The 13,370-nt window shown below is 36.1% G+C and overlaps 1 long non-coding RNA gene across 1 annotated transcript in view; it reads right to left on the reverse strand.

Moving 5' to 3' along the window:
* Positions 1-13,370, reverse strand: part of LOC141580763 (uncharacterized) — a 415,102-nt gene that overhangs the window by 124,197 nt on the left and 277,535 nt on the right. The gene's annotated exons all lie outside the window — the stretch shown is intronic.

Consider the following 13,370-nt stretch of genomic DNA (forward strand, 5'->3'; position numbering starts at 1 on the left):
AAAAAAACAAATTAATTTTGCTCTTACCCCCAGAACTCTCTTCTTCATCAAGATCTGCACCTAAGCCAGGGTGAATCGGCCCAGAGGTAGCCAAGATCCACCCAATTGCTAGAGATATGTTCCTCCCGGCAGCACTGCAGATGCTGCTGCATTGCCTTCTTCCTGCTTTACAGTGAATCACAGTGCCATCTGGGCTATCTGTCCTGAGAATGCACAAGGAAAAAGAAGGCGACATCATGCAGCCCTGCACCATGTGTCATACGTGGAAGAGAGACCATCATCTGCCAGTGTCATCAATTAAATAACCAACTGTCCCCGGATTCCTGGTGCCCTTCCCTGTGCTGGCCCTTTATGATGCAGGTTTCTGAAGAGGGAATACAACATTAGGTTTAGACTAAATAAAACAGGAAGATAATAAAGAGCTTATATATACTAGTATTATATTAATATATATTTATAAAAATATATAAATAATAAATATATTTGATCATATATTTATATATAGTCATGTCCACCTAATGACACTTTGATCAACTGCAGATATGACAGTGGTCCTGTAAGATTATAATACGATATTTTTACTGTACCTTTTCCATGTTTAGCTATGTTTAGGTGCACAAATACTCAACATTGTGTCATAATTACCTACAGTATTTGGTATAGTAACATGTTGTACAGGTTTTTAGCCTAGGAGCAACAGGCTTTACCATATAGCCTACCTGTGTAGCAGACCATACCATCTAATTTTGTGTAAGTACATTCTACAATGTTAGCACAATGGCAAAATTGCCTAATGACACATTTCCCAGAATGTATCAGCATCAATAAGCAAGGTATAACTGTATATTTATATAGTATGTTTTTATACTGTATATTTATATAGTATAAATATACTGTATAAACTGTATGTCTATATAGTATATGTTATATATTACATATAAAGACATGTAAATACTGTATAAACTATATATTTATATAGTATATAAGTTTATATATAATATGTAATATATACCTATACCATATGCATATATGTAATATATATAACATATTATATATAAACTTACATGTAAGTTTACATAAGTAACTTTAATATATATTACACATATACTATATGTATATGTTATATATATTACATATTATATATAAACTTACATATATACTATATAAATATACAGTTATGCCTTGCTTATTGATGGTGATACATTTACATATAAATTATCCTTAACCATGTTCTGAGAAACAGCGTTCTGAGAGATGAGAATAGATACTGCTGGCTAATGGTCCGGAAACGCTACATGCCTCGTCCTTTCTTAGTCAGAATGCTCACTTGCACATTTAAGCCTCTTAGAAATCTTGTTCCAAAAAAGTTTAAACCTATTTAACAGAGACTTTATTTTGTAGCACACTTAACTGTAAAAGTATAGCACAGAACACTGGATTTGAAGAATGAAAACCTAAAGTAACCTGAATTTCTTTCTTCACAATTCACATCTAACTAAAGTACTGTCTTAATTATGGGCTTATAAATATTATCCTTGGGAAATGAACATCAGACTTGTGAGAATCAAGCCACAGACTCAAAATTAGACTAGGCACTTTTCTGTAAAGCAGTTACTCTAATTGTAACATGAGTTAAAACTCTGGGTTCCAAATTTTTTTCAGACTTCATGACTTCATTCAGGAATCCTAAAAACAACTGTGGTCGTCATCCATTAAAAATGCAACTTGCCTAGTGTTTTATAGACAAGACAAAAAAAGTTATTTGGACTGACCTGCTTTCATTATTGCCCTAACAGTAAATATGTAAACAATTTAAACCAAGCAAACACATTCACTAAAGATAGTAAAATTCATTGCCATCACTGCTTTATCAGGGAAAAGAACTCTGAAAAACTTGTCAAATAAATAAATAAATGATCTGTGCCTTTCCTTGTCACTTTTCTCATTTTCAGCAAGTTTAATAAATAAAATTGATGATTTTGGGAATGTTTTAGGCTAGCTATTCCAATTGTAACATTCTTTTACCTAAATATCAGTTAACCACAACATTCCAAGCTTTGAGGCAAAAGCTGTTTCCTGCATTTATTTTGACACGTATCATAAAGCAGCATCGATAAAGTTCAGCCCAACAGTCCTGGCTGGAGTTTTTCCTGAAACATGCCTGCTATTTACTTTTTACTTTTCTTTGCCTCCCTCCTTCCTTCAGAAAACCCCCATCCTGCCCTTGAATATGAGTCATTAAGCTTATGGTAGGAAAATAAATTCTTTGTTTTTTAATTATTTGATACTTGCAACAAATGCTACAAGAAAATGCAACTTTTAAACCACCTAAAGATTGTAAGTAGGATTAAGAATAACTGAAAAAACTTAGACATGAGAAAATATGCCTGACAAAGAAGAAAAAAAGTGAGACTAGGCTCTAATAGTTTTAGCAACACAAAATTCCAGCTCTGGGTAGATATAAAAAAAATAGTGTTTTAATGGAGAATTCATAAAGACAGAAATTTTTTTTAAAAACCCTCAATCATCACCAATTCTCAAAATAAAATGAAATATTCCTGACATCAGAAACTCTTCTCCTATCATACATCAATCCATTCCTACTTTGTAACTAACATAATAACTCTGGGCAAGATTTCAACCACTGTCCCTGGAGTAAAATTCAAAGCAAAGTTTAAGAAAATTTAAGAGCCAGCTTTCTCTCTCAAGAGCTAAGTAATAAATTATTCTTGAATATAGAAAGCACTTTTTAAAATGTAGACATGGAGGTAGGAATTAAATAAAGGAATATGGCAAAGATAGATACAAATTGCAATAACCTATTAGAATTAGAATCAGGGGTGAGGGAGAAATAAAAGCTACTTGAAGCAAAGAAAGTTAGAAGCCAAAAGAGATCAGGTGTGGAATTTAGTTTCTATTCCTGCTCTTTGTGAGTTACTTTAGTCTTTAAATTAAGAACTTTATTGTTTCTGTTTGTATTTTGTTTCTGAAATAAGTAATAACATAAAGTCACTGAAATAATATTATCAAGACATACTAGAAGAAGAAATTACATATAGTAGTTTTGTGCTCTGGAGAAAGAGGAGTAGGTCAGTATATAAACATTTCCATGAAGCAACTGGGAAGATCATGACATGCTGCATATGCTGTTTCCAAGGTTTTGTCTCTCACCCTAAATTAGTTCAGAGATAAATACTTAAAATACATTAACATTCAAATAAGAACTACAAATAATACTGAAAAAAGAATAAGAGTTCATAGCAACACTTTACTGGTTTGTTGACATTCTACCCCACCCCTTCCCACCCCAATCCCAAGGAATGCCTGTGACTTGCCAAAAGAAAAATGCATTTCTCTCCTTTTTGACTACTGGGCACATATCCCCTAGCCTCTCCTACAAAATGCTAGAGGTAGATAAATTGACTTTGATAAGACATGTACCAAAGTAGGTGAAACTTCATAGGATTCCTTGGAAATAAAGTATGCTACATTATATCTCTTGCTTTTACATTTCAGATACTCAAATTACTATATTTCAAAATATTCATCTGGAACAAATGCAAATTAAAGATAGAAAATCTTTAATCTCGAAAACAGTATTTATTTTCCTTCTTTTCCCTTCCTTTGTCAAAGAATTAAATAACAATAATAGAATAATGCCAGTAATATTTGGTGCTTATGTACTAGGCACTATGCAGTCATGCAAACTAGATGAGACAGTCTTCATTATACTTTGTCTTACTAGCCAGAATCTCCATTAGACACTGATATGGAAAATGTGAATAACACAAGCCATTCACTTTTTAGTAGCAATTAGCTTAATTTGATGACTTTGCTCTCCAATAGAAGTGAAAGTTTCTAGCAAGTCTCAACCTTGGCTGCTCATTAGCATTACCCAGGGATATTTCAAAACAGTACCAGTGCCTGGGTCCCACCCCCAGAGATCTTATGGTTTTGGAATAGCCTATTTTGCAAGCTCCCCAAGTGACTTTAGTATGTTCCAGGTTTGTGCCAGGTTTGCTAACCACTGCTCCAGACACCCTAAAGTCACCTGGGAAGCTTGTATTTATTTTTCTTCACCTACATATAAGTCATTTCCTGACCATGTCCATATTCTCAGTTTTTAGCCCTGGATAGATTAAACTCCTTTGCAATGGACTATGTTAAGAAAGGTAGCAACCACCACAAAATCTACTTTGCAATGAAAAATAAAAATTGTGTGAAAAGAAAGTTTAAAATAAGAAAGATTAAAATGTCTCTCTCTCTCTTTTTTTAAAGTTTCTGGCCTCTTTAGAACATAGAAGATATGATCCCGTTTTCTTAAGTAATACTTTAAATATGACTTGATGCTTTGAAATACACACTTCCTAATAGCCCATGTATGTTTACCAAGTCCACAACAGCTGGCAAATGATAGGAATTAAACCTTAACTGTCATACTCCAGTCATTCTGATACTGCTAAATTTTAGTCCACGAAGCAACTAACAAATTCACTTGCCATTTCCTTTCATCCATTTTATCAATAGTTCAGATCTGCAATGCATGAATCAAGCAGGATGAACTTCCTGTATTTTAGAAATCTAGGTCAGAACATTATCATTACTGAAAGATGTTGAAAAACAGACTTCAGCTAATGTTATAATAAAATTTCATATATAAATAACTAGTCATATTAAAATGTGAAGCTTATCAAGAATTAACACTGGACTCTTTTTGCTATCAGCTTTCTGTGCAGTCCAAATAGGTTGCTTAAACTCTGTGAGCCTCAGTTTCCTCAGTTTTAAAATAGGACTGTTAATACCTATTCTAACTCCCTTGAGATTTTGTTATAAATTCTGGGCACTTGAAGAACTTCAAAAAACAAATCAAAGGTAAGTTAATCAATTAATCAATAGTCATTTAGTCATAAGTTTTGTGAGGGCCGAAACAATTTCTCATAGATTTTTGCATGTTCAGAACTTAGCTCAATGCCAAGCATATAGTGGGCACTAAGTGAATGACTACCATTCATTAAAAGGATAAGTGAATGAATGAACGAATAATGGTAATTGAAACTCGCAGAAAACATAGCCTAAAGACTATGAGGCAATAGCAAAAATGCATTCTCGGGCTTTTTCCTTTTCATTACCAAAATTACCATTGCATTTAGGAAATCAGTAATCATACTTTGGACCATATATTTTTTGCCACTTCTTCCTTTGGGCTAATGGAAAACTGCTGAATAGAAGTCTTCAGTGACTGTCAGATAAAATTCTGTCAGAGTTAAGAGTATGGAGAGGTCAGATACAATTTGCACTCATCTACCTATTCCTAGATTGTGGTCTTACATTTCATTCTTGTCTATTTCAGAAAAACAGGGCTTTGGGAAACCAGATAGGCGAGTTTACAGTATTCCAATTCTAACATGAACATAAACATGGAGAAATATCAGAAAAAGTATAGTCTTTAATTTTGCCTTGTAAGAGATGTTGTTAGCATTCTTAGTGCCAAGACCATCCCTTAACTAATGAGCCCTGAGAATCAACCACTAGAGTCTCTTCTCTAGGATTTTTTGGGGAAAAAAGTCAGTTACTAATCACATTACCTGTACTCAAAAGACTTAGTTAACAAGGCCTCTGATTGTTTTTATCACTGACATCTTGCTATGAACAATACTTGAGCTAGCTAGGCCTGGGCCTCTCTGCGGCCAGAATGTGTACATTAGTTGATGTCTGTGATACACCAATTACTTTTCTTTTTTTTTTTATTGCATTTTAGGTTTTGGGGTACATGTGATGAACATGCAAGATTGTTGCATAGGTACACACATGGCAGTGTGCTTTGCTTCCTTCCGTCCCCTCACCTGTATCTGTCATTTCTCCCCATGCTATCTCTTCCCACCTCCTCACCCCCCTGCCCCTCCCCCATTTCTCCCCAACGGATCCCAGTGTGTAGTGCTCCTCTCCCTGTGTCCATGTGTTCTCATTGTTCAACACCCACCTATGAGCGAGAATATATGGTGTTTGATTTTCTGCTCTTGTGTCAGTTTGCTGAGAATAATGGTTTCCAGGTTCATCCATGTCCCTACAAAGGATGTGAACTCATCGTTTTTGATGGCTGCATAATATTCCATGGTGTATATGTACCACATTTCCCTATCCAGTCTATCATCGTTGGGCATTTGGGTTGGTTCCAAATCTTTACTTTTCTTATCTCATCTCTTTTCACTTTCAGAGACCAGGTGTGAATTTCCACAACTCCTTGTAGATCAAGCATGCATTTTTAAATTTTTCTTCCTAAATAGCTGTGTCGGGGAGGGAGGAATCTCATCCTTCCAATGAAATCCATGATCTTTGGGACAGAAAGAGAAGTTAACAGCTAAGTGGTTAGATGAACTTGCTAGGTGCCATGCTTCCCAGCAAGACTCTATCTTACACTTGAATAATTTCTTAAAATATCAATGGCACTAATACATGTTTAATAAAAAACTTCATACATGGGCTTACGCCTTCCTAAAATGTAATAACTAGGCCACTTAACTTTGATAGGCATTTTAGTAAATCACATCCTTAATGAAGAAATCAGCCCAGCCACAGCTGGCTCATGGACCTACTACATTTGCAGATTTGTAGATTTGCAGTGCAGAACAGAAAGTAGTCCAGGAACAAGCAGGCTTTTAACTTTTATCAGGTAAGGAGCCTTGGTAAATATTAATATTAAGATTATTGGCTCTGAGCTTACAAGTTGGATGAACAAAGCTTTGCCCAAGTAAGGGCTTCTCTGTACCTTCTCCCTGATATTTTAATTAATCAGCTCCTTTTTATTAGAAGTCCAATTTCCAGAGACAGATGTAGTTTTTATTCTACTCTTCAGGGTCATCTTCTGTCTAGACTACTGTTAAAGAAGAGAGGCTGCATTTCCAAAGGGGATATTTGAAGAGGACATCCTGATGCAGACTGCCGTTGGCTACCTTATGTCTAGTCTGCCTTTTCTGCGTATTAGAAGAACCCTGCTTTTATTCAAAATAGCAAGAAAACCTTGCTTATAAACTACATTTCCTTGCTTTCCTTACATTAGGATTGAGCATGTGATGCAATTGTGACTAACAAGAAATAAGCAGTTCTGATCACAAAGAAATAAGCAGCAGTTGCTGTTACTGTGTCCAGAAGAGCTTCCCAATAGGGAGGCAGACTCAGAAGGTTGCACCCTGTTGCTTGTTGCCCGTATCATTTTTCCTGCCTGGAATGCTAACAGAATGGGAACACAACAACTGGAGTGACATCAGTCACCTTCAGAGCCTGAGGATGGGAACTACATCTTCAGGATGACAGAGAAGAAACCCAGAAGGTCCTGGGTCCCTGATGAATTTGCTAAAGTTGCCACATTGGCTCTGGGCTGTCTAATGCAGGATTTATTTTATCTGGAAGAAAAATGAACACTTTTTTTTGTGATCTCTGTTACTTGCAACTAAATAAAATTTCTAACTGAAATAAGTTCAGTTCCAAAGTTCATCAATCACAACATAAGAGAACTTGAAATCATATCATTTAAGAAAGGTTGAGGGAACTGTGGGTTTATGTTTGCGAAGTGAAGGGAATAGAGAATATCAGAAAATAGCTATATTCAAATATGTAAGCCGCTGACATACGGAGAGCCACAGAAGCCAAACCAGGAGGATAGGTGAAAGTAGGACAAGCAGTTGTCAGCTCAACCTAAGGTATCTTTTCAATAACCAGCTCTGGCTTTTCATGAATAGGTTACCACTGCTGGAAGGGTTCAAGCATAGGATGAGTGCCAACTCTATAGGAGCATGGTAGAGGAGATTAAAACATTGAATGGGGCAGTTGGCAGTAGTGACATTTACTTAAATTTCCACACCCAACACAGAGTCTGAATCTATGAGTTCCTAATGCCCAATATCCAATTCTCTTTGATACAGTGAATATTGATTGAGTCCCTGTGAAGTGGATTTTATTGCTTTGCTTTGTTTACTGTGTTTAATCTAGCTAACTTTCATATCACTTGTTGGCGTCTTTCAAAGATGACTGACTTTTCAGTTGGTTTTAGAAATGTCTTCAATTTGTCAGAATTTATATAAACATCCTGGGCTGGTTTGCAGTTGGGACAACCTAAGTGGTTGTTATAGACATTTGTTACATCTTTACTATGTACAGGGCACTGAACTACATACTTCAAATTGAATATCTATAAGCTTGCAACAATCCTGTGAGGAAAGTAGTATGATTATGTCCTTTGCCAAAGGAGAAAAGTAAGGCACAGAGAATTTAAATAATTTTTCAGATTACATGACTGGGAGTAATGCCAAAATTGGTACTCAGCAGATTCCAGAGTCCCTGCACTAACAGACTAAAATCCTCCATACCTAGTCTATATCTGGTTTAAAAGCAGCATATCCACCTAAAGATGATAGCAAAATTATAAATCAATTAAAGGTACTATAAAATCCAATTAAAAATAATGAAAACCAATATCCTGTCCATTTAGAATATTTCTCCACCAATATTTTCTTCTTTCGTGTTCAGTGTAATTCTATCCTTGTCTCTAAATATCATCCCATGAAAAGCAAATCTGGAAAAATATGGGTTAAAACGGCATGTGGCAACTATGTGACAAAGGTCATATATTTAGTCCCCAGTGAGGGGTTATAAGGCCAACCTTTCTCCACAAACAGCTGTAATTACCTTCAGAAAGTAGAGATGCCCACCAGAGGGCCAGACCTTTTCCTAACACATGAGTAGAAGCATGTCCACTGATTAGAAAATCTTACAAACATTAACAGGCAATAATTTTTCATAATACACCTGACAAGAAAACTAAGAGGCCAAATATTGACTCAATATTTAATAAACAAAACATATCTTTTGTAAAGGATCCAAACTTTTCTCTTAGAACTTTGCTAACAACACACAATTATGAATATGTAAACGTTGGCACATTATAATTCTTTCATTGTGAATTATTATACATATGGTCTCGTTAGTGTTTAAATTTTGTCCTTTAAAAGCTGAAATGACTGCTTAATTATTTTACAAAAGTTACTGACATTACAACAAATTAAACATTAATTATTGAGCATCTTTTTACTCTAACCCATTTCTATCTGATTTTAGTTTTAAGTCTTTTGGAATTTTATCCCATCTGGCCACTTAACTCTTGTATATTCTTACTCTCTCCTTCAAGCTGATTAGTAATGCTAAACTCAGGAGTAGAACTTTGAAATCACTGCCTTTAAACATGCCCAAATATATGGCACACATTTCATCTCCCTTTGGCACAAAAGCCTGGCACATTCCGCCCCTCTCACCATGGATACTATCTCATTTAGCTGAGTGTGAACTATGCTGTCTGCAGAGATTGAAAGCCTGTTGGGTCATTAAAAGATTTCCCTCTCTTTGCACTCAGCCAATGTGCATCAGGTGGTTTAAATGAAACACACTTTCAAAAAGGGTCCAAGAGGGACAAAGAGCAAAGGAGAGAGAGAAAGAGAGAAAGAACAATAGATTTGTAGAAATAACTAAAGGGGAGGCCAAGAATGCTCGGTGAAAACTAGGATTCTTGGTTGGTGTATTTATGATGTTAATGGCAAAAAGAAGAAAGCCAAATTTGAAGCCCTTCTCACTGACCTCAAAGGTAAACTTGGCTGAATATATCGCCTGTAAGCTGTGGCTCTGCCTGTCCCCCATCTAGTGGCTACTGAGGGCTGAGGCTATAAGCCAGGAATGTTCTCCCTCTTGTACCCAGGCAGTGAATCTCTGCACATGGCTGCTCTGTGGTACCAATCACCTTCCCTGGGAAAGCAGCCAGAAGGGTGGCCGTTTTCTTTGGAGATTGGGCATTAATTAGGTTTCCTTTGCTTCTATAAGATAACACTGTAGATGCTTTCCTTTGTACTGATTATTAACACACAGAAAAGGCTTGTGTTTCTCTAAGCTACCAACCAGCCAAGGGTTTGTGTTGCCATGATAGCTGCCAAGTGATTTTCTGGTAGAGAAAGAAAATGGAAGAATTCAAGTCTCTTCCTGCTGTAACTCAGGACCCAGTATTGCTGATATCCTTAGACGGAAAGAAAAAAATCAATGTTCTGACTTGCACTTGCTCCCCATTCCAGCTGGGCAGTGCTTCTTTTCTCTCCAGTTTGAACATGTTACACATGAATCTGCCGACACTCATGCACAAACGCTCACTCCACATTTGGTGCCATACACATGAACTCTGCAGTTACTCAGAACTAACTGCTCCAACCACTTAGAGTCCTGTGAAACACAGTCATGCACCAGTAAGCAAAGCAAACAAGTAAACAAAGCCTTCCAGGCAGCCAGAATACACATCATGACATGTGTAACCCAAAGTTGGAACCCTCGCTCCCAGAAGAGATCGCCAGAATTTTGCCCAGAATCCAGCTCACACTAATTAAGACCTCATTCTATGTGGTTTGGCTATTGAATACCACCACCTGCAAAGATTCGGAACAGAAAAACGAAGGAACGTGTACTGCTCAGTCAGACGTAGTGACAGTGGTACAAGACAGCTGGCATTTAAAGAAGAGACAGAGCTAATGGCACCACACAGGCAAACCAAAACCAGTCAAACCCCAAATAAAATTCATAGAAATAAATGCTCTATGTACTTAATGACTTCCTTGATATGTTGCATAACACAGTAAAATAAAAGATATTTGTAATGAGACTTCCAAACCATGAAGAAAAATACCAATGTTTAATGCTTCCTATAAAAAAGGTGGAATTTTAACATTCTTTTAAAATAGTTTTGACCCTTCCATAGATTAATTCCCATTTTCTAGAACCTCTGTTAATTACTAAAATTATTATAATTCAACATTTATCTTTAAACTATATGGTCACTTATCTAACTACCTAATAGTTGGCCAGATTGAAGCCAAGCCAGGATATGTGAAAGTGATGAAATATGTCAAATTTAGATTACTGTGGAGTGAAGCTGGCAATCTGGGGGGAGGAAAGGAGCCTTAAAAAGGTAGATGTACTAAGAAACTCACCTCTAACTTCTCTTTCTTACTCTTCAAGAACACATTGGTACCAGTTTGTGAATCCTGCAAGCCAGCAACTGTGCCAGTGGACTGAGAAAGGTGGGCTCTTTCTTCTTCACAAAGGACTTAGAATGCTAGCTCACAGTTCTAGCTGGTCTTCAGAGTTACTTGTTAAGAAGACAGGTTTCCAGGATATCCACCTTTGGATATGCTAGTTTGGAAGGTTTGGCTGGGATGCTGGAGTCTGTGTTTTTTAAATCTCTGTCAAGTTTGGAACTTCTGATCAGGGATACTATGGTTTTGGGAGGTTTTCTGAGTGCCTGGGCCTCTCGGTTCAGCTACCTCTACCTTCAGGAAAGGTTCAGCTACCAACTACCTTCAACCTGCCTACTCAGCCCAAATGGTAGTTGGTGCTGCTTCTGGTATACACTTACATTCAGCCTGGCTCTGCACTGGGAAAATGCAGAGTTCACATTCTCCCATATAAGACCAGTCAGTCTCATACCTAGCATGCTGAGAAGTTCAAAGACATTAAGACACAACAAGGAACAATAAAATGTGCCATAAGTCCCCCCAACTGCATAGATTTTCCAAATATAAGCTCAAGTCTTTAAACTAAAACGAATCATTAGAAATGAATTTGAATATGCAGAATCTTCCTGCATGTGTACAACCAATGCTTCTTTGGCATTTCAGCTGCCAGTGTCTACTCATTATTTGATTTTTTTTTTTCCCATTACAAAGAGAGCAAACACTGATAGCTCTGAACACACAGAAAATCTCTTCTGTGTAAACTAAGTAAACTCTGTTGTCAATGGAGCAAATTGTTAACCTCTTCCCTTCTATTGCTGAAGAGAGAGAATATATAGTGTGAAATTGAGGGAAGGAAAAAGATGAAAATTCAGAGTTTTCTGTACATTTCTATGAGATCCCTGCTAAGAGTGCTGGAAAAGGTAGAGATAAAGTGGTTGCCAGCTTTGTCTATAGATGCTACAAAAGTTTCCGCACAACCATTACCTTCTAGCTCCTTGGAGGCTAGTATTGTGGTTATTTATCTCTGGCCCTATACAAGTGTGTCTAAAACCTTAATGTCAGTATTGATATATTTGGGAGTCTATCCAGTTTTTCTTCAGCAAAGAAAAAGCTTTGACACTCTTGCTGCATAGCATAAACCTAAAATTTAGTAAACTAAAATTCTCTAGGATTTAGAAAGGTAAACTAAAATTCTCTAAGATTTAGAAAGGTTCCTAAATATGTCACAGTATGAATGCATGTTATTTGAGTAGGATGGACTGGGGTTAGGAAAACAAAAAAGAAAGAAGATTTTTTTGTTGTGTATTTAAATAAATTGCGAGTGGATTACCTTGACTAAAAAGAGGAATAGTTACTATCATTGCTTTTGATAGACAAACTTTAGGTTTAATCTAAATAATCTACAAGAGTTCTTTGCTCTGCATGCCATTTTGCTACCTCACTTAAAACATATGCCGCAAGACTATATTTACGCACACTCATGAATATCTTAATTACCCACATAGTCACTCAATAAATATTTAATGAAAGAATGAATAGGCACCACTTAAAAATTTTCATACCACTTAAAAATTAACATCCCAAGTTTAGAAACAATAAGAATTTCATAATTTAAGAAAACTAAAATGTATTATAGTGAAGAACGGGCAGGCTTTGTAGTTGGCAGAACTGGGCTAGAATTCTATTTAGCTGATAACTAATGAACAAGCCTCCACCATTCAGCTTTCCCATGTATAGAATTGGGTAAATATTATTTACAGACTTACTATAAAGATTAGAAATAATATCTGTGAATCTCCAAACAGTGTCTGGCATCTATAATTTTGGTGGTGATGATGATTTTTCTTAAAGAATTAATGCTACTATGAAACGGCTATTTATTTCCATAATTTTTCATTTTCCAACTTTTTCTGTGTTGGATAATTCTGTTATGGTTTAATTATTTTGCTTACCATATTTCCCAGAACAATACAACACTATATTTAGAAGGAATAAGAAATCATAATTCAAAACAAAATACAAATAATTTAAAGTCTTGTGCAATATTACTTAATTGCAGTGTTTGGAGCTTTCCTGAGAGCTTCTCTCTAATTATCAAAATTATTGGATCTCAAGAAATAGAAAGTCATTTCATTTATTGAGTGAATTTATTGTAAAGATACAAGGTAGTTTATAGAACTGGAAGAAATGCTTTATGATCAGACTTTGAGAAGAACAGAAATTAGGCTGCTCTGGGGATCCAGGTAGAGGAATAAGGGAGTGTCTTAGGGCAGTGTGGTGAGAATATTCCAGCTCTAGCCATCTTCTAACTTTGTCACTCTGCTTAAGAAT

Source organism: Saimiri boliviensis, chromosome 1, assembly GCF_048565385.1.
Source record: "Saimiri boliviensis isolate mSaiBol1 chromosome 1, mSaiBol1.pri, whole genome shotgun sequence".
In the NCBI taxonomy this organism is placed as follows: Eukaryota; Metazoa; Chordata; class Mammalia; order Primates; family Cebidae; genus Saimiri; species Saimiri boliviensis.